The sequence below is a fragment of the Equus przewalskii genome, chromosome 17 (assembly GCF_037783145.1).
Source record: "Equus przewalskii isolate Varuska chromosome 17, EquPr2, whole genome shotgun sequence".
NCBI classification, from domain to species: domain Eukaryota; kingdom Metazoa; phylum Chordata; class Mammalia; order Perissodactyla; family Equidae; genus Equus; species Equus przewalskii.
Genome location: NC_091847.1, coordinates 40,300,581 through 40,319,349, shown reverse-complemented (window position 1 = coordinate 40,319,349; position 18,769 = coordinate 40,300,581). Strand labels below are relative to the sequence as shown.

General features: G+C 40.9%; 1 long non-coding RNA gene across 1 annotated transcript; it reads right to left on the bottom strand.

Moving 5' to 3' along the window:
* Positions 1-9,745: 9,745 nt before the first annotated feature.
* On the bottom strand, positions 9,746-17,739 carry LOC139076621 (uncharacterized). Its single transcript, XR_011528385.1, has 2 exons — positions 17,503-17,739; positions 9,746-17,385 (listed from the first exon to the last, which is right to left on the bottom strand). It is a non-coding gene; the product is annotated as an uncharacterized lncRNA (long non-coding RNA).
* Positions 17,740-18,769: the final 1,030 nt, after the last annotated feature.

The window sequence follows — 18,769 nt, the reverse complement described above, 5'->3', positions numbered from 1 at the left end:
ACATGGGGGTGCGGGTGGTTGGTAGCTCATTTTAAAGGTACTCATCCTTTTGAGCCGGCTGTTCCTCTAAGGCAGCCTGCAGGGCTTCAAGGTGAGGGAAGAGGCCAAGCTCCGCGGGGGTTTCAGCTGAGAGTGCACGTGGTGGATTTTATCTGGCTCAGGTTTCCCCTTTAAGACTCCTCAACACCAGAAATAATCAAGCCTTGCAATACTCCTGCAAATCCCCCAAATGGCAGCCCCCAAATCCTCCCAGAGCAACCCAGAGTCCTCTGATCTGCTTTCTCCTTCACTCTCCACACCCATCCCTCCCAGTACTTCTTGAAGGGACTAGAGAAGCAATCCTACCAATAGTATTCTTTAGCTACAGGAGGAAGTTCACCTCCCAAAAGAGTAAATTTATTTAAATATTGATGATTCATACCATTTTGTATCATCCTCATTTTATGGGAATCTAAATGGAAAAAAAATTCTTTATTCAGAGAGAATGAGAAAGAGGGATTGAATAAATTTGAATGAATTTTTCCTTCTGTTAAATTTCATCACACTGCAACAGACTCAAGTCAACACAGCTCAACAGCAAGGAAACTTAAGCGTTCGGGGCTTTACAGTGGCTCTTTTAATAGGTCGGTTGGGTTAGGATGCTCTAGTACTAAATGAGTGGTGTTCTGGATGAGGCTTCTGCAGCCAGGAGGGTGAGCACACAACTTGGGCCAAGACACTTATTCCTTTGGGCTGTGGACCACAGGGGGTTAAATACTGCCCCTGTGCTTTGGAGACATCCAAATGTGAATCACCCTAGGCTGAGTGAAGGGTCAAAAGCTTGATCTTCTCTCCCACTTGGCTGCACAACCAGCAAGGAAAGAGCAGCATGAACACCCTAGAAGTTTTCCATCCCATAAACTTGCCCTGCAGCTGGACCCTAGAAGAGACCGGGCACTGGAAAGCACAGATTTGACCCCCACACACTCTTGGGTGTCATTAACAACCTGAAGACTTTACGAATACCACAGAGGTTCCAGTGCAGTTTGAAACTTCGACCTGACATTTGCAACTTCTAGGTAGATGTCTTATGAGGAAACTTACTGCTCAAAGAGTATATGCGTTTTCAGCCTGAAATGTATTTATATTCTTGGTCCTTGCATAGCAGCCAATCCTGTTCCAGGGTGACACTGAAAGATAGTGCATCATGAAACTCCGCTGTTTGGCAATAACTGGGTAAAAAGTTACTATGTGACTTTTTTTCATCCTGTTGGTTTTGCTATACCTAATGTAGGTATGTGTTTTTCTATATTTACATACATGCACACATATATATTTCCTCTTTATTTTAATAGATGTATATTACTAGATTTATTTGTATTTATTACCTATTATTTATATCTACTGCTATATAATAGATGTATCTTACTTGATACACCATTATTTTATATATTTATATTTATTTTTTAAGATTGGCACCTGAGCTAACATCTGTCTTCTGTTGCCAATCTTCTCCTTCTTCTCCCAAGCTCCCAGTACATAGTTGTATACTCCAGGTGCAGGTCCCTCTAGTTGTGCCATGCGGGATACTGCCTCAGCATGGCTTGACGAGCCATACGCAGTCTGCACCCAGGATCCAAACTGGGAAACCCTGGGCTGTGGAAGCCGAGGGGGCGAACCCAACCACTGGGCCATGTTGCCAGCCCCGATACATTATTATTTTAATGGATGTATCTATTGTTTCTTTCTTATTTTAGTAGATGTATCTTACTAGCATTAAATAGCTTGCATTGCTAATAGAAATAGTTAATACCTAGTGTTCCAAGAGCTTTGTATATGCCAACTCGTTCAGAGCTCACAATCATCCTATAGGATGGTATTCTCAGTATCTCCTATTTCCAGATGAGGAAACTGAGGCACAAAGGTGTTAAGTAACTTGCCCAGGTCACACACCTAGCAAGCTTTGAAGCCAGGATTTGAACCCAAGCACTCTGGATCCAAATCCATGCTCTTAATCACTATGTTATAATGTCTTATAAATCCCAGTTAAAGACATGATAATGACAAAAGCCACCATTTATTGATTATCTACCATAATCAGTATTATGTTAAGCGTTTTATGTATCTTATTGTATTTAGTTCCCGAGAGGCTTATATTGTTTTCTCCACTTGACTAAGGGAAACTGGGGCTCAGAAAGTTGAGGGACTTACCCACAGTTACCAGGTTTATAAATGTCAAGAGCGGGGTTTGGACCTGAGCACATCTGCCTCCAAAGCCCTCTGTCTTAAACACTATGCTTCGGGAAGACAGTGTCAGCCACAGGACCAGCAGTGGGGCAGAAATCTCCACTGCTGAACAGCAAGAGCTGGGCAGAGAGAATGCTAACCCAGAGATGCGCCACCATCAGCGGGTTCTTCCCCCTGCTGTGTGCTGCCATACTCCACTATGCTATACGAGAGTCTCTGCCGGTGCTCTCTTTTGCCCTCTGTGCTACCACCAACCTGCCCCTGGTAGGATGTAGCTTCGAGTTGCTTTCCCAGGTATAATACTGGATTTGCACTGAGCCATGTAGGCTTAACTGCAGGGAGATGATGAAATCTAGCTATAAAATAAAGGCCCTTTCAGGACGTTGGGCTCTAACCAAAATATCAGTGAGCCTGAGAATAAGTGTGGGACATGTCCAGCTCAGTTCTCCTTCTATCGCTCTGCCTGTCACGCTTTAAGCCAGATGCCTCAGAGGACTGCCACTGTGCACACATGTGTGAAGTTCAACATCATGTGTTCTCAGGGGAGGTTTAGAGTGTTTTGGAGATAGGGGTCTTAGCATGTCAAGGAACCTTTTCTCAGCAGCAAGGACTTCCACATCCACAGTGGCATTTTCTGGAAATGCTGCTGTTTTATGCTAAGACTTGGTTGCCTGACAGGTGAGACTCCCTCTTTCTACCATGTCGTTGTTGAGTGCACACACTGCTGTCCTCATTGCTCCCCCATTCCCTTCGGGCCTGGTACCAGCAGAAGCAAGCACCTGCCGGCCTTCATTCAGAGCACCAGAGGGGCCCCCCCTGCTTGACAAGAGAGAGAACCTGGATGAAAAGAGGACAAATGCCTCCCTTTCCTGGGTGACTAATTAGAAGGGAAAGACCGGGGTGGGGTCGGGGGTAATGGTGATGGCAAATGTAGCCAGAACATGATAATGACTGTGACACGAAAGGCTCTCCAATAATTCTGTAATTCTGAAGCCCTCATCTTTTTTTTTCCGAACAAACTAGTGAAGATACAAATTGTGATTAGTCTTTTTAAAATTAAAGATGATGATTACCATTTACTTAAAAATTTTTTTCAAGTTCTCCTTAGGCTGCATTGTATAAAGTACCCCAAATTCAAGTTGTAATCCTCTTTATGAAATGTCTTACAAAAAATATTTTAATGCTACTAATAAACTTAACAGTAGTGCCCTGATTTTTCCCTTTGATTAATAACTATTTTGTTTCATACTTTCCTTTTTAAACAAAAACTGTGTCTCTTTTATTTGTTTATTCATCTCCTTCTATAACAAATGACTATATTCTACTACATTCTCTACAGAATACTATTAGTTTTATAAACACTGCAGTGGGGTAATGAAAATTTAAATTAAGTAGACTCACTGTTAAATGTATTTTGCATAGTTTCAGTATATTAAAAGTTTATTTCATTGATTTCAAGAAGTGTCAGATTTTGGAAACCTTTTTACTAAGAAGATGGAATTGGAAAAGAAAAATATAAATAAAAGGAGATTGGAAACACTAAGCATAATAAAAGATATGAATTGTTATAGAGGCAAAAAAAACTATATATAGTGTTTTCCTCTGAGACTTTCTTGGTCATGTTCAGTCATTGTCTGATTTAATCAAACCTGATATTCATCTTAAGAGATAGCCAACCCATACTTTAATAAAATTCTATGATTCATCCAAAAACCTGAAAATGGTTTCAGATCCAGATGGACACAGGAAAGCACACATTGTAATTTTTACGCATAGTTGCAGAGCAACTTTCTCAGCACACAAAGTTACCATTTAATATCTTAGGCTTAGATTTAGGCAGTAACAGGATGTGAATATTTAATTGTGTCTTCACTTCAGGTACTGAGAAGTTCACAAGGAAGAGATAACAATCTGATAGATAATCCTGTCCTCAAAGTGGTTCTATCACTATTGTCTATATTCCCGCCTATTTCCTGGGGTTGTTGTGGGAATAAAAGGAAGTTATATATTAAAGTATTTGACATATACACTCAATAAGTGTTCAGTAATTGGTAGTGTATTGATGAACTGAGTGCCTCCAATAATCCCTGTATGTGAAAAAGAGCAGAGTATCCAAGGCTGGGTTCTAGGTATGACTGGAGAACTGGGGAAAGGAGGAGGTAAAACTGAAGACAAATTTCAAGGAAGAACCTTGAAGAACATGGGAAAGAATAACATAGAAAAGTCTCTGATATCGTGAGTTAGATAACTCAGAACAAGCGTCAAATTGTAGGAGGAGAATGCTAGTTCTGGGTAAAAGTGGTGACAGCTTCTTAAACCAGTTCTTCAAAGAATTTGTATAAACTGAAGTCTGACCCACTAAACTCTTGGGGCCCAAGCAATTCTATTGTGGAACTCTTTAGAAAAGAGTGGAACCCAGGAGACGGGAGCTGCTTCCAAATGGCGACATAAAGATGGGCTCTGTTGGTTCAGAAGGCAGAGCACCATGCTGTGGTGTGGAGGTGAGCCACAGCAGGGGAGCAGGTCCCTGCCTGGGCTACAGGGTGAGCAGAAGCCTAGAGACGGGCAGCAGAAGAGAATGCAGGGTGGCGGAGCCTCAGGTGGGGCCCGGAGGCAGGTGCTCAGCTCAGGCAGTGGAGTGTGGAGCAGTGTTCTGGGCCTGGGCGTGGTGCTGGGGAGGCAGCTGCCTAAAGGAGCACAGACAAGTCGCCATGGGTCGTGTGAGGTGCCTGCCCCCTGAGGATCCCCAGATACCAGAGGTGAGAGTGAACCTTAGAAGAGGTCCCTTAAATCTTCTGGGTACCATGGTGAGAAATATAGACAACAAAATTCGGGGCTGAATGTTAAAAAGACTGCATTCATACTCACTAGGTACCAACACTTGGAAAGGTTTGGGATTCAAAGAACAGACATATTTGATACAGAGGTAGACAGAGGAAAAACAATTTAAAGCAACGTTTCTCAAATTAACATTTGCATACCCTTAGAGGTCATTGCTCAGTTTTAAGAATAATTTCACAATAATAGATCTTACTCAGTCTTTCCCGTAGCCAGTCCTCCCAGAGGGATAGCCCAGAAAACGAATCGCAGGCTTTTCTGAGAAATAGGAAGGCGCTGGGAAAATTGAGGGGAAGGAGTTAAGGAATAATGTAGGTTGACGAACAATGTAAACCATGAGGACCTACAGGCAAAATTAAGGACACTGATGGAAATAACAAGGCCACAACTACCTATGATAAAGAACCAACACAAGTGACAGATTTCAGATTTCATTTTTTAAGAAACTCAAGCTAACAAGCCAGGACCAGTTCAGACTTGGGTTTGGACTCTCTTGAAAATAATTGCTCTTACTAACAAATAGGAATTTGCCTGAATAGAAAGTGCAAGTTAAAACACAGGAAGATCTAGTGAAAAGAGAGGCACAGGTTTTCTGTAGCTCACATAGGTGAGTCACAAAACTCTCTCAGGGAATACAATTAAAAGCAGAGGACCAGGGAAAAATCCAGAAGGCAGAGTATTCCATCACACTGGAGAGAGTGGGATGGTATAGAAAGTATGGCCATGCAGGCTGGGTGGTGTGGTTTAAGCACAGCACACTTTTATCCAGCCTACAGAGGCACTGTGTGCCATCCCCAGAGCTGGAAGTTAAATTTCTCTGGAAATGAAACCAGTAAAAACCAGTGTGAATGGAGGTGATTAACCCCTTGTAGAAATAACCCAAGAGATCATCCTTGACTAAGTGATTCAGGAAGACTTGGATATCCACAAATGGAAGAAAGACTAGAATATAGCTGGAATGTGATTTCTGGAAGAAACCCACAAGACAGTTGACGGTATTTTCTACTATATGGTCTGAGGAAAGACAATGCTAATGGTGGACAAATGGTCCTCATGGAGCCTAGGAAGAAAAAGGTGACGGGAAGACTTGATCAGTGTTTTTTCTGCACTGCCTAAGATGAACAGGAAGCTTCCAACACAGGCATGCACTGGTCTGGAAAGGATTAGCAGCTGGAGTGCAAGGACCATTCCCCAGGGTTCTCAGCGTGCAGCCCCCTCTCCTTCAAATATCACTTCTGTGAAACTGGATTAAAACCTGATATCTCAATATTAAAATCATTTATAATATAAGAGTGTGGGTCTGAGTGTTCTCCTGTAAATAAACCATAGACATTTTCGCCCAGAGACTTCAGTATCATGCTTCTAAGATTTTACATCTAATTTGCCAGCTCAGATTTGATTTGTTTGTTCATTTTTTTTAAAGTTTAGTCATTGGTTCTGAAATGTGTTCTAGGTGAGTGTGAAACACATCCATCTACTAACGCCATACACACACACACACACACAACCACTCCTTGGGAAAAACCAAGCAGAGTCATAGCCATTGGAAAAATGTGTCGTAGTACAGATTTCTAGAGTTCCTTATCCTAGTCTTTATTTCCTGCCTCCTCTTCTTCCTCATGGAAAGCCAGCTGAGAAGTCAAATTCAATGTGAGAAAAAATATCTCTAAAAAATGGATGAGATTTCTGCTTCTGAAAAAGATGGAGTAAGAGGGGCCAGGTTTACCCTCCCACCTGTAACAACAGCAACAACAAACAAACAAAATATATGAAACAATGGACATCAGGCACTGAAGGACAGTGATCCCCGAGAGACAGGAAACAAACAAAGTGGGTCCTACGGTGGTCCCAGCTCACTGAATTGACATTTGCAGAACACTCTACCCAACAAGAGCAGGAGACATGATTTTTTTAAGCACACATGAAGCATTTAGCAAAACAGACCATATTCCATGCCATTAAACAAATCTCAATAAGTTTAAAAAGACTCAAGTCATACAAAAAGGACAAGTTATATGTTCTTTGACCATAATGGAATTTTAGCAAAAAGATATCTAGATAATCCCCAAATATTTGAAAACTAAATAACACATTTCTAAGTAACCCATGGATCAAAGAAGAACTCAAAATGAAAATTAGCAATAATTTTGAACTAAATGAAACCACAATATATCAGAATATGTGGGATACCACCAAAGCAGTGCTGAGGGCGAATTTATAGCAATAAATGCCTATATCAGAAACCAAGAAAGGTCTTACATCGATGACCTCAGCTTCCACTTTAAGAAACCAGAAAAAGAAAAGAAAAGAAAACCCAAGTAAGCAGAAGAAAGGGACTAATAAAGGTCAAAGTGGAAACCATGAAATAGAAAACAGGAAAGCAATAGAGAAAATCAATGACACCGAAAGCTTCTTTAAGATAAATAAACTTGATAAACCCTTAGCCAGACCGACCAGAAAAAGAAAAAGAGAAAACACAAGTTATCAACCAGGAATGAGACAGGTGACATCACTATAGATTCTACATATATTAAATGGATAAATAAGGGAATATTACGAACAATTTTATGCCTATAAATTTGAAAGCTTCCATGGCGTGGACAAATTCCTTGAAAGACAAGAACTACAAAGTTTGTTCAAGAAAAAACAGATAACTTGAATTGCCCATATTTGCAAAAGAAATTGAAATTATAGTTAAAAATCTTCTCACAAAAAAAATTCCAGGCCCCGATAGCTTCACAGATGAATTCTATTAAATGCTTAAGGAAGAAAGAATACCTATCAATTCTACACAAACTCTTCCAGGAAATTGAATAGAAGGGAATCTTTCCCAATGTATTCTTTGAGGCCAGCATTAATCTGATACCAAAACGAGACAAAACATTACAAGAAAAGAAAACTAAAGACCAATATCCCTCATAAACATAGATGAAAAATTCTAAACAAAATGTTAGCAAATTGAATCCAACAATACATAAGGAAATATATCCTGACTAAATGGAGTTTATTAACATGTAGAAAAATGAACCTCACAGCATAAACAAATATCAACTCAAAATGGACCAGAGACCTAAAAATAAACATTTAAGATATAAAGCATTTAGAAGAAAACATAGAACATCATTATAATCATGGGTTAGAAAAAGATTACTAGGGGCCGGCCCCATGGCTGAGTGGTTAAGTTTGTTCACTCCACTTCAGCGTCCCAGGGTTTTGCCGGTTCAGATCCTGGGCACAGACATGGCACCGCTCATCAGGTCATGTTGAGGTGGCGTCCCATATAGCACAACCAGAGGCACTCACAACTAGAACATGCAACTATGTACTGGGGACTTTGGGGAGAAGAAGAAGAAGGGAAAAAAAAGCTTGGCAAGAGATGTTAGTGGGGGTGCCAATCATTTAAAAAAAAGAAAGAAAAAGAAAAAGATTCCTACATTCCAAAAGCGTGATCCATAAAAAAACAAATTGATAAAGTGGACTTCAGCAAAATCAAAACTTCTGCTCTTCAAAAGACAATATTAAGGCAATGAAAAAATAAGCTACAGACTGGGAGAAAACATGTGCAAATTATATACTTGATAAAGAACTTGTATCCAGAACATATAAAGAATTCTCTAAACTCAGTAATAAGAACACAATAAAGAAAAAGTAGCAAGCAAAAGATTTGAACAGATACTCCCCAAAGAAGATATCTTGATATCAAATAAGCACATGAAAAGATTTTCAACATCATTAGTCATTAGAGAAATGTAAATTTATTTATTTATTTTATTGAGGTATAACTGACAAAATTATATCTATTTAAAGTATACAATGCGATAATTTGATATATGCGTACGTTATGAAATGATTACCATAATCAAGTTAATTAATATACCCATCACCTCACATAGTTACCTTTTTTTTTTTGGTGAGACCATTTAAGATCTACTCTCTTAGCAAATTTCAAGTATACAAGACATAAACTTATTAACTATAGTCACCATGCTGTATGAGAAATGCAAATTTAAACCACAATGAAATACCGCTATACTCCTATTAGAATGGCTAAAATTTAAAAGACTGACCATACTAAGTGCTGGTGAGTATATTTGTTTCCTAGGCTCCCATAACAAAGTACTTCAAATTAGGTGGCTTAAACAACAGAAATGTATTGTCTCACAATTCTGAGGCTAGAAGCCCAAAATCAAAGTGTCAGAGGGTTAGCCCCTTCTGAGGGCTGTGAGGGAAGGATCTGTTCCATGCTTCTCCCCTAGCTTCTGCTGGTTTGCTGGCAATCTTGGACATTTCTTAGCTCTTGGATGCATCACCTCAATCTCTGCCTCCATCTTCACATGGTATTTTGCCTGTGTGCATGTCTGTCTCTGTGTCCAAATATCATGGTGACCTCATCTTAACTTGATCATCTGTAAAGAACTTATTTCCAAATAAGGTCACATTCACCAGTACTGAGGATTAGGACTTTAACATCTTTGGGAGGATACAATTCGACCCATACCAGTGAGCACATGGAGGAACTGGAACTCCCACATACTCCCGGTGGGAAGGCAAAATGGTACAACCACTTGAAAAACAAGTTGGCAGTTTCTTAAAAAGTTAAATGTGTAACTACTATGTCATCCAGTTATTCTGCTTGTAGTTATTTACTCAAGAAAAATGAAAGGATACGTCCATACAAGAATTTGTACATGACTGTTCATAGCAACTTTATTTATAAGAGTACAAAACTGGAAACAATGCAAATATCTATCAATAGGTAAACAGATAAACTGCAGTATATCCAGAAAATGGAATGGAATATTACTCAGCAATAAAAATAATTGAACTATTAATGCATACAACAACATGGCTGTATTTCAAAATAATTAAACTAAGTGAAATAAACCAGACCAAAAAAAAAAGAGTTTACAAATGATTGCACTTATATATAATTCTGGAGATTCCTAACTAATCTCTGGTGACAGAAAGCAGACCAATAGCTGACTGCAGCCTGGGATGGAGAGGAATGGGAGAGAGCGCTTATAAAGGAACACAGTGAAATTTGTAAGGATGATGGATGTGTTCACTATCTTGATTATGATAATAGTTTCATGGGTGCATAGAAATGTCAAAAATTCTAAATTGTACATTTTAAATTTGTGCAGTTTATTGTTTATCAATTTTATCTCAATAAAACTACAACAAAGGCCTTTTATAATTTTCTAATTTACTGGACTCACTAGGAATATATTAAAAATGTTATTTAACCCATCAATCTTAGTTTAAAAGGCTGAGCTTTTCAGGCTTATGTTAATAAATTGCTTTTTTCTACTAAGAAAATGAAAATAAAGCCATTACACAGAAACAAAACTATATGTTGATTTATGAACATAATGCAGGAAAAATTAAGTTCTATTCATGGATTCCTGGTCAGCTAGCTATCCATATCTTCTCCTTTTATAAAATCCATATACTTGACACCACTATGATTCCTGTTTTAACCTAGAAAAATTATTAAGCTATGGAAAAGCTAAGCAGCCCGCCGTGAATGATTCCTAGGAGAACTAGCAATATAAAACAGGTTTGCCAATTTCTTAGTGCTCTAGTCGCTTAGCTTTGCAGACCTTCTCAGAAAGCTACATTGAACTTTAATATTTAACCAGTTTAACCTAAGAAGGGCATGTGAACACCTTGGTCTGCAAGTTTCTTTTCATTGCCCCATGACTATCTCATGTCCAACCCCCCAATTTCCTCTACCCTGAGCTTTAGCATTTCGATTTGGCTTAGAAATCAAACTTGACAAAGTCTCCTATCCTCCAAGCATGCACAATAAGACAAGAATAAAGACAACAGAGGCTCTTTGTCGCTGATCCATCAGCATCGTTTTCCTCCCCTCAAAATGGCTCTGGCTATCCTTCTGGGGGCCCTGCTTGTGCCTGGCATTTGGCTCACATTGTTTCTCATCTTACGATAATCCTATAAGGTAGGTTGTTATTATCCTGCGTACACAGATTGTGTAATTTGACCAAAGTAACACAGCTAAGAAATAATGGAGGAAGGACTTTAACCCATCGGTTCTACCCTGCTCTCTATCTGCCTTCTCCTTCTCCCCTTACCTACTCCTTCGAGATGTGAACCCACCCACAAACACTGCCTGGATTTATGGTGGCAGTCTTTGCATGAAATCAAAAGGTGCAGCAACCCCTCTGCTCGTTATTGTTTTTATTTAAAAGGAGCATTAGTGATTACCCAAACTATCTTGTACACTTTTCTGAATATTAAATCGAATAGAATATCTAAATTACTAGAAAATCATTAATAGATGTTAAAATAAATATTGATCTCTCCCCAGCCTTTCGCCTTAAGTTCTAGGAAAGTTATAGTCCACGGGGTGACAACCAGAGGTACGAGGCCTGAGAAGACTCTTCAGGAGCTCTGGTTCCCCAGTGGGGGCCCCCAGAGTCAGGCAGCAACATTCTCCTGTGACAGCCATGTCAAGTCTGCTGCGGCTTCCCACACCTGTGCCTCTCTCCTTTGTAGTAACAACACAGCCAACTGGAAATTTTACTTTTAAAACCAGCCTCGTCTCCCTGAACTGACAGGTTTATTGTAGATTCCACTTCCTTTTCGTGCGCCAGACATTACCTCCTGCTCTCATCTTTTCAGAACCCAACGTGGATTCTGAGCACAGACCCAGAAGTTGTCCACCATAGCTGCACATTACAACTACCTTGGGAGCTTTAAAAAAATGCTGATGCCAGGGTCCCACCCCAGACCACTTGAATCAGAATCTCTGGGGATGATGGTCCGTGCACTGGTGGTTTTTAAGAGCTCTCTGGGTGACTCTGACCACAGTGAGGGCTGAGCACTACTGGGCCAGCTAGCTTTCAGAAAACATGTGCTGCTGGTGGACTTTCTGTCGCAGGGTGGTTCTCTTTCTTCCACAGATGTGTGCCCCTTTGCCTGCTTCCTCTGCACATCTCCAACAAAGTTACATCAAAGGGGGCCGAAGGAAAGCATGTGCATTCAGAAATTAGGCTATGCATGGACAGGAGCAAATTTTAGACACCCTGTGCACACCCAACCAAAACAGAGGCTCAACTGAAACCTCCGAATGAGTAGAACATTCTTTCTGGCTAAATACCACACACTGGGAAAGCCATTAATTGAATTAAATTGATATAAATTGCTGCCTGGACTAAGGTGAAAAAGTAGTTCATTAACTCAGTACTGAAATTGGCCCTTAGCCCAGTGAATTTTCACTTCTTTTCACCCCTCCATACTTCAGCCACCATAGGTGTTATTAGTTAAAATATCATGGTACTGCTAAATCACAACATGAAATAATATTTTGAACACATCCAGAAGTGTTTAATAAATGGCTGGAGGAAAGCTGCTAAAAATACATATTAAACAGGTTAGAAAACTCATGTCTTACATAAACTAATATTCTCTTTTATCTACGGTAGTTTCCTCTTAATGAGATAGCTTATTATGTAAAGTTAATGGGTAGCTCAGGGTAAAGCTTCAACAATAAATCACTTAAACTCTCTCAGTGTCCTCCTCAGTCTATGATGACTTGTGGTGTAACTCCTGTGAGTATTATCTAATCATGGTTACATTTCATGAGCACTCACTATTTGCCAGGTTATGGGTACTTTCCATGTTATGGGCTGGACACTCTTATTACTCCATTTTATAGAAAGGAAACTGAGGCTGGGCGAGATACAATGACTTGGTGCATGAACTTAACCACTACCCCACAGGACCAGCCCCCTAAATATTTTTTATTTAAAGTAATAACAATTAATAATAAAAACTACTTTTGCTGAGTGTTTACTCTCTGTCAGTCACAGTTCTAAGCACTTTTCATATAGTAATTTATTTAATCTCCACAAGAAGCCAATGAAATGGCACTATTGTTATTCCAGTTCTGCAGATGAGGCAACTAAGGCACATGGAGGTCAAGTGACTTGCCCTCGTCAAACAACTAGTGAGTGACAAAGCCAGAATCTGAAACTGACCGGCTGGCCCTAGAGCCCTGTCTGCCAACCTCCGCTTGTCCATCTGTGATCCTGGAGCCGAGTCCTGTGAGATGCCACCACCATCATCAGTCCCTCTCAGCGTTGTCTTCAACTCCCTGTACACAATATCCTGATTGCATAACATCAATCTGGATGAAGCCCAGTACCCACCTTCTCCCTGCATGTACTTCGGCTGCTGAGCATCATTAAGGAAAAACATGATTCACTATAAATTCATGGTCCCTGACCACATCTGGGCCCCTGGTTATGCCCAGATTGCCAGTTACATTTCTCTAGCAGCTCTCTCTGTGGACATCAGGGCCACTCTTACCTCCTCTCCCCAACTCCAGCTCTCCCCTTGTTCTCAGCAGATGCACTCCCCTGCTCCTTCGCTGAGAAACTAGAACCTAGTAGATAAGAGAACTCTCAACTCTACCTTTACAGACTTACCTGTGTCCACAGCCATTATTTCCTTCATTCCTGCTATAATGGGAGGAATAACCTTCTTTTCCAAAGTGAATCCTTTTACTTTTTGTTCTGGAAACTTCTGCCTTCTCAGGGATCTCACTTTGACTTTTCCAACAGTAAGTATCTTTGACTTCTCCCTCTCTGCTGGATTCTTCCCATCAGCATTCAAGCATGCTCAAGTCTCTCATCTAAAAGATTGCATAATGAGTGGCCGGCCCAGTGGCACAGCAATTAAGTGCGCATGTTCCGCTTCGGCAGCCAGGGGTTTGCCAGTTCAGATCCTGGATGCGAACATGGCGCTGCTTGGCAAGCCATGCTGTGATAGGCATCCCACATATAAAGTAGAGGAATATGAGCTCAGGGCCAGTCTTCCTCAGTAAGAAGAGGAGGATTGGCAGCAGATGTTAGCTCAGGGCTAATCTTCCTCAAAAAAAAAAAAAATCGCATAATGATAACAACAACATTTGCCCTCATCCCCAACCATAAACCCACAGCCTGTGCAGCTATTTCTCCTTTTCCCCACAACCACAAACTGCTTTAAAGAGTTGTCTACTTTTGGTATCTCTGTTCCTAGTCATCCTCAAACCACCAATGTTGAGTGTCTTCTGCCCTCAACTATTAGGAACACTCTCCCCAAGTTTATAACTTACCTCTGTGTCCCTAAATACAGTGTACGTTTCTGTTCTTAAATCCTTGACCTTTCCAGAGCATCTGAAGCTGCTGATGGTTCTCTCCTTGAAACACTCCTCCTCAGCTTCTAGACACCTTACTCCCTCTCAGTCTGCTTCCCTAGCTGGCCCGTAAATGTTGTTGTCCCCTAGGATTCTTTTCAGGCCTCTCTTCTCTCAACCTACAAAAATCACATCTACTCCCATGGCTTTAATTATTAACCACAGATAACCTCCAAATCTATGCTCCCATCCTGTTTCTGACTTTGATACCCATGCATGCAACTGCCCCCAAGACATTTCCACCTAAGTGTTTCATAAGCCTCTCAACATATTGCAAACTAAAGTCCTACACCTCCCCCCCCCCCAAACTAGTTTCTCAGTGGATGGAACCACTAGATTGGCCATGCCAGAAAGGGGACATCATTCCTGACAACTCCTCTTTCTCCTCAACACACCTGGTCAAATACTAAGTCTTGATGAGCCTTCCTCTTAAATATCTTACAAGGTATGTTCAGGTCTCCTAATCCTCACTGTCTGCCTTCTAGTCCAGACAAGGGCCATCTCTTTATCCAGACTCCTGCAGCAGCCTCCTAACCATTATGAATAACTCACCTTCAATCCATTCTTGATACTAGAGCAGGAATGTTCTCTCTAAAATGTAACACATAAATCTTGTCACAATAAAACTCCTTAATGGCTTCCTGTTGGCTTTAGCATAAAGATTTTTAACACGATTTGGGAGCCCTAGCTTTCCTGTTGAGCCTCAGTGCTTCCAGAACCTCCCACCTCAATATCCAATCTCTCTACTACAAGAGTTTCTCAAGTACCTTATGTCCACTCTTGCCTCTATTCCCTCTGTCTGGAACATTTGTGGATTCCCTCTTGAGTCAGCTAAGTCTCTCTCCTCCCACTAGCCCCCCATTCCCATTCCCATTCCCATTTCCAGGCAACCACTAATCTGCTTTTTGTCACCACAGATTAGTTTACATTTTCCAGAATTTAATATAAATGGAATCATAAAGTATGTACTCTTTTTCTGTCTAGCTTCTTTCATTCAATGTAATTATTTCAAGACGCAGCCATGTTGTTGCATGCATCAATAGTTCATTGCTTTTTATTGCTGAGTAGCATTCCATTGTTTGGATATACCTAAACCTATTTATGCATTCATCCCTTAATGGGCAACTGAATTGTTTCCGGTTTTTTGCTATTACAAATAAAGCTCCTTTGAATATTCATGTGCAAATCTTATATGGACATATGCTTTCATTTTTCTTGGGTAAATACCTAGGAGTGGAATGGCTGAATCATACGGTCATTGTACTGGATTGAATAGTGTCCCCCAAAATTCACGTCCACCTGGAAGCTCAGAATGTGACTGTATTTGGAAATAGGATCTTTTTAGATGTAAATAGTTACAATGAGGTCTTATTGTTTAGGGTGGGCCCTACATCCAGTGACTGATGTCCTTGTAAGAAGGTTATGTGAAGATAGAGAGAGAGAGACAGGAAAGAAGGCCGTGTGACAATGGAAGCAGAGATTGTATTAATGCATCTGCCAAGGATTATTGTCAACACCAGAAGCTGGGAAAGAGACATGGAACAGAGTCTTCCTCAGCGCCTCAAGAAGGAACCAGCCCTGCTGACACTTTAATTTTGGGCTTCTGACCTACAAAATTGTGAGAGGAATAAAGTCCTATTGTTTTAAGCCACCCAGGTGTGGTACTTTGTTATGGCATCTCTAGGAAACTAAGTAGGTATATGTTTTTTAACTTCTTAAAAGACGGCCAATCTGTTTTCCAAAGTGGTTGCACCATTTGACATTCTTATCAGCAGTATGTAAGAGCTCCAGTTTCTCCTCATCCTTGCTGATGCTTAGTATGGCCAGTCTTTTTAATTTTAACCATTCTAATAGGTGTATAGTATTATATCACTGTGGCTTAAATTGCCTTTCCCTAATGCCCAGTGATCTTGAAAATCATTTCATGTGTTTATTTGCCATCTGTATATCTTCTTTGGTGAAGTGTCTGTTCAAATCTTTTGCCCATTTCTTATTTGGGTTGTTTGTTTTCTTAGTATTGTGTTTGAGAGTTCTTTATATATTCTAGACACAAGTTCTTTATCAGATATATGATTTGCAAATATTTTGTCCCAGTTGGTGGCTTCTTTTCATTCTCTTAACTGTATCTTTTGAAGTCAGCTGAGTATTCGAGGTGCCAGTTTGGATGCCACTTTTTCTTGGAAGTTTTCTCTGAGACTCAAGCCTTGATAAGTGTCTCTTCTAAGTACTCGTTGAGTTTCAGATATACCTTATACCATGACATGTATCGTACTCTATTATAATTGTTTGGTTACTGTTTGTTTCTCCCCCAAGACTATAAACTCTACGATCATGGTCAAGAACTCATTCTGCCCTCTTCTCTGTTGTATCCTTGCACCAGCACAAAGATTGACAGAGCTGCTTGTCTTGGATATTCTCTGCTTGTCTCTCCAGCCTCACTGTCCATAGTCTTCACCCTGCTCCATGCTCTGGGAAGCTGACTTCTGTGGACCTCTTGCTCACTGCTGTCCAGCTGGTCCAGCCAATGGGAAGAGACCAGAGCGCAGAGAAGACCCGACAGTCCATTTATTCTCTCAGCTTCCTCCCCTACAGGCGTCAGTGTTTGGTAGTAGCTGCTCCTCTCCTGTCCTGTTGGATGTTCACTGTCCCATAGGAACAGTTCTTTCAGGGCTCTTGTAACTACTCCCTGTCCTTGTTCCCTTAGGCCCAGGCATAATAAAGGCAGCTTCCAGCACTTGCTAGAAAAAGGGGCTCTACCATCCTGTTTTTGTTTTCTTCCCTCTGCCCATACTTTGTAAATAGTCCCTTCATTAAACCTTCCCTACAAATCAGAGTCTCACCCTTTCTTGCCAAGACCCTGATTCCTACAGTGCTCAAAAAATATTTGTTAATTTGACCCTCACCATAACCCATACACTGGGTTTTAATCCCCGCAGTTTCTTTCAACTTATTTTCTTTCAGTTTATGTTTTCATTCAACATAATTCAGGTTTCTAATATTTTTCTTGAGTCTCAAATGACTCCAAACATTGTTATTTCTTTCAGCCTCCTTCCTTCCTTTCTTCATTCATTTAGCAGAAACTTTTTGAGGATTTATGAAGTGCCAGGAACTATGCTGCCCTGGCGATTCAAAAAGAAGGAAAATACAGTCAGGAACTCATGTTCAGGTGAGAGATAGAAATACCTAATTAATTCTAATTCAAAATGATAAGTTGAGCAATGGAAAGATATACAAACCTGGGTCAGGAGACCTCATGACAACAGGACGGTCCTTGGCAGCGCTGCTTCTGACCTCTCCTTTGCTCTTCTCTTTGCTGCCCCACTCCCTCCCCATACACTCACAGCTCCTGTGAACGAATAGCGACAATATGCCAGGCTCTGTGCTAAGCACTGCACATCCTTATCTCATTTCATATAGCACCGCAGTGAGGTGTTTCACATAGGAAACCGAGGCTAAGTGGCTTGCTGGTAAGTGCAGAGCGCCTCTTTTAACCATTACATCACCTGCCACGTGAATGTGAAATGGACACAAGACCTGGGTATGGGGAAGGATCATTTTCTCAATGGCTAAAAAGCTCTTTGCCACAGATTTCCACCTCAGAGCCACAACACTTCAGGAAGAGATGAAAAACTAGCTCTTTCTCAGACTTCTAATCGTTGAAGAGGAAATGTGGTGTCAGTAGGGCAGGAAGCTGTCATCACCCTTCTTCATTACACTAATTGCTCTGAAGATGACATATGGCTGTTTCCTCTCTATCCTATCCATATTCATAGCTCTGCTATTTTGGAATATTATCCGCAGTGGATTAGGGAAGGTTTTTTTCTTTTTTTCACTTTACAGAGGATAAAACTGAAGCAGGTGACTGTCTCACCCTGATGCCACAGCCAGTAGGAGGTAGTCCAATGTCCCAGTGACTGACCTCATTTGCCTGGGTGCCCCAATAACTGCCATTTGCTCCAGCCAGGCCCGCCTACTCGCTGTCTCCCATTCAAGCATTTCTCACTCCAACCTTTGTATTTTTTCCACACAACTTCTTCCCAGCTTAGAATAACTTCTTCCTCCCAATATCCTCCACCTTATCTGAACACATCTAACCACGTGCAGTCATGCTGGCTTCCCCTGGTCTTTCTACCTTTTACACTCAGTGCCCTGTGCCTCACCAAAGATTAACATCAGGGTTGTGTATACCAGCTAATTATGCCACATGGATTGCACTTGGCTGCTGCAATAGATGCCAGCCCACTCAGACCCGGCTGAATTGTCTACTTCGGGGATATTCTCACAGCACACAATGTGGTTCTGAGGCCATAGGGGAGACTGAAAAGTCCTTCGTGATTGAAGTCCGCAGAGTCCGGTATGCTGAAAGCATCCCTTTCTGCATGTTTTCAGGCAGGAATGCCGACTTCTACATATAATGACACGCTATTGACTCAATACTCACATTGGAACCTCTCACATCCTCTCAGCCCCGCCTCTTACTTCAGTCACCTCTGCAGTAGCCAC